The sequence below is a fragment of the Condylura cristata genome, unplaced genomic scaffold (genome assembly GCF_000260355.1).
Source record: "Condylura cristata isolate star-nosed mole 26May11 unplaced genomic scaffold, ConCri1.0 scaffold00027, whole genome shotgun sequence".
Lineage (NCBI taxonomy): Eukaryota > Metazoa > Chordata > Mammalia > Eulipotyphla > Talpidae > Condylura > Condylura cristata.
This window is the reverse complement of record NW_004567128.1, coordinates 27,464,606-27,468,560: the sequence shown is the minus strand read 5'-3', so window position 1 is coordinate 27,468,560 and position 3,955 is coordinate 27,464,606.

Sequence of the window (3,955 nt, the reverse complement as noted above, 5' to 3'; positions counted from 1 at the left end):
GATGGAGCTACAGTGGCTGCCGGTAGCTTCACAGTGCTGCACTTTAACCCCTTGCCCTACCAGGGAGGCCCACTTGTTAGTATTTAATGAACCTTCCTCCATGGACTTTAAACTATCAGGACACCCCCCCACCCCGCCCACGCACACATCCTTAATCTTTTCAGCTCTTCTGTTAAAGAGTTTAGTTTTATGATGGCAGGTTGCTTTGGATGACGGACAGATTTTGGAAGGAGAAACAAATTTAGCTAGAGCAATAAGCACGAGAGGCTCATGGGCTCGCTCATGGTGTCAAGGTTTCTAGCTTTCACTAGGAAATAAATCCTGGGGCTCCTGGAACAGATGCTGAAAGAGAAAAACATTTAAGCTTTTTTCTTTCTCTTAAACAATATCTCAAGTGTTCCACAGGTTCACAAGCCAATGAGTTTTGGCCTCCAGTCATTGCCTTCCAGGACTTTCTTCAATCTGTAATAATGTAACCAGGGTTTATGCTTTAAGTTTTAAAGAAGTGTGAGTGGTTAGCAAAACATCAACAGGACAAGACCACTTCTCTGACAGTTGGGCTTGGTGGTCTCCACTCTGCCAGGTCCTGAGTAAGGCCCACCCGTGAGATCTGAAGGGATGGAAAGGTTCATCTGGAGGCATGAAAGTATTTTCTTTTAATAATATAATAATTTATAAAAATAATGTAATAGTTTACTTTTATATCATTTTGTGCCTTTTCCCATCTCAGTTGTAATCCCCGTGGGCTTCCCATCACCAAATCACTCATGTGCCATCACCATGGTCCAGTGCACTTTCCTCCCCCCACCGTTTTTGATCCCATTCCCCACTCCACCCCTGTAAAATGTCTCTGGTATATAGTTGTTCATTATTATTATTATTATTATTATTATTATTTTCTCCCCTGGTCCTTTATACTCCTGCTATGAGTGAAACCACCTGGTATTTTTCCTTTTCTTTCTGGCTTATTTCACTAAGCAGGATCCCTTTCAGCTCCATCCATGTTGCTGCAAAAGGCATGTGTTTATTTTTTTTTAGTTGCTGAGTAATATTCCATTGTGTATATGTACCACATCTTTTTAAGCCAGTCTCTACTTTTGGGCATGTGGGTTGTTTGTGGCATGGAAGTCTTAAAGAGAACAAAATTCAAAACAGCCATAATAAAATCTCCTGAATAGATTTTATCGCCTGCTTGATCCTATATTCTTGTACTATGTCTGGGGCAGTGCTCAAAACTGAAGCTTGGAGTGGTCTTCCAAAACCACTTCCAAGGGGGATTAAAAGTAGCCCACTTCTAGGAGGGCCAGATGAGGCTGGATTGAAGAAACTTGCAGTGCTGTGGTATCTGTCCTTCCACCAGTTTTATTCCTGAAGCATCTGTATTTTTGGCATGTCCCAGGGTTCCATCAGCCCAAGCCACTTCACTTGTTCTTGTAGGTTTCTGGGGGAGCCCTTTGCCTCTTGGCGAAGCATCCTGAGTGAGCCCATCTGGAATTTCAAGGCATGTTCTGGGACTACTTGCAGGTGCAGCCTTTGATCTTGGGGTGAGAAAATAATCTATGCGTTAAGTTTACCTAAAAGGTCACAGCCAAGGAGAGGGAGCTGACATTCTTCCATTTGTAGAAAGCTTTGTTGGAGGTGTGTAGCATCAAATTGACATTCCAGGGGCTGTAAGAAAAGTTTTGTTGTGGCCTTTGCGTAAGCCCGGTGGCTAGTGCAGTCCTCTTACTTTTTCAGCTCCCACTTGCACTCCGCAGGCATTGCTGGCTGGACAGAAGTTATCTAGCCTCCTGCAGGCCACACTACCTCCCTCCCTTCCTCCATTCCTCTCCCCACCTTCTCTCTCACTTCTCCCTCTTCTAAGTCCCCTTGTAAATAACCCCCTTGACTCCCCCAAAACTAGGCATTTTTATGGAGGTTTTTAGGGAAGCTCCATTATATAAACACAATGATTAAATCAATGGTCATTGGTAACTGGACTCAATTTTCAGCCCCCTCTCCTCCCCAGGAGGGAAGTGGGGTTGGATCTGAAAGTTCCATACCTCTAATCCTACCCTCTAATCACATGACTGGTTCCTTTGGCATCCAGCCTCCACCCTGAAGTTACCCACAGCCCACCTAGAGTTGCCTTATCAGCACCAACTCAGGTGTGATTGAAAGGGGCTTTCCTAGAACAACAAACTAACAAAGGATTCTGCTATCACTCAGCAAATCCCAGGAATTTCAGAGCTATGCAGAAACCGGGACAAACCAAGTATTTATTTCCAGTGCTAGATCCTGAAGATTTTCTAGTTTTGATTAATAAAAACTTCACAGGTTTTGAATTTTACATTTAAGTCTATGATCCATTTTGAGTTAATCATTATGTAAATACTGACTTTCAGTTTAGGTTTTTTTTTTTTTTTTTTGCCTATGGATGTACAATTGTTCTGGCCCCATAGAATTATTTTGCACCTTATTCAAAAATCAGTTGACCATATTTATGTGGGCTCTTTCTGGACCCTCTATTCTGTCCCATTGATCTGTGTGTCTGTCCCTCTGCTAAAGTCACAATCCCGACTTCCTGTGCCTATGCAGTCAACTTTCATGTGGATGGAAGTGATTCTCCCACTTTGTTCTTTGTCAATATTTATTTACCTATTCTAGGGACTGTGCCTTCCACATAAATTTTAGAATATGCTTGTCTATGGATGTTCAACAGATTATCAAGTGCTTATTTGCTCTCCATCCACCCTCTTGGGTGACATATCTCTTCATGAATTTTACCCATTTTCTAGTTGGATTGTTTGCTTCGATGGTGAGTTTTGAGTGTGTTTTATATTCTATATGATAATGGGTCTTTGGGCAGATAAGGTGCTTGTGAATAATTTCTTCTGGTAGCTTGTCATTTAATCTTCTTTCACAGCTTTTAATTTTGATGAAGTGAAATATATCTGGTTGTTTTTTTTTTATAGATCGTGTTTTGGATGTCATGTCTAAGAATTTTTCACTAAACCCTAAGTCCTGAAGATTTTCTCCTATGTTGTCTTCTGACAGGTTCACATTTTGCATGTAAGTCTATAAATGCATTTTGACTTTTGTACATACCAGAGTAAAGTGTGATGCTTAGATCAAGATGCCATTTTTTGTTAATGAATATCCAATTACTCCAGAATCATTTTTCCAAAAAAAAAAAAAAACCCTTCAATTATTGAGTTGTTTTTGCACCTACAACAACAAACTTATTGACTATACTTGTTTGGAGCTCTATCTTGATTCTCTAGTCTGCCCACTGACCTCTGTGTCTACCCCTTCATTGATATATTGTCTTGATTCCTATAGCTTAAATAATAAGTCCTGAAATCAGGAAAATTGATTCCTTCCACTTTATTCTTTGTTAGAATTGTGGAGTTTTTACTAAGCCACCGTTGGTTTACCACACTGGTGTCATTTATTTCTTTTTAATTTTTAAAAATTTTTTATGCATACAAGAACTGGAGTATAGACCAGAAGTGTTGGAGGTGGGTGAAAGGATTCACTAGAGATAGAATGGGGAGCAGAACAGGCAGAAATAATGAATGAAATAATGAATTACATTGATTACATATCAACGTTTGGAGAATTGATATGTTTCTATGTTGAGGTTACCAAGTCATAAACACAGTATCTCTCTCCATCTTTAGATCTTTGTTGATCGCTTACATCAATGTTTTGTGCTTTTCAGCATACAAACCCTGTACATGTTTTGTTACAATTATACATAAATGCTCCAATTTCTTGAGTGATGTAAAGTTTTGTATTCTTACTTTATTTCCTCATATTCACTGCTTTCATTGCTAGTATATAAAAACACAACTTAGGCCCTCCCTGGTGGCACAGCGGGTTAAAGCACTGCACTGAGAAGCTAAAGCCACTTCCGCATGAGTTCGAATCCCGCCTGCCCCGGAGGAGACCACATGGCGTGGCAGACCTCTCC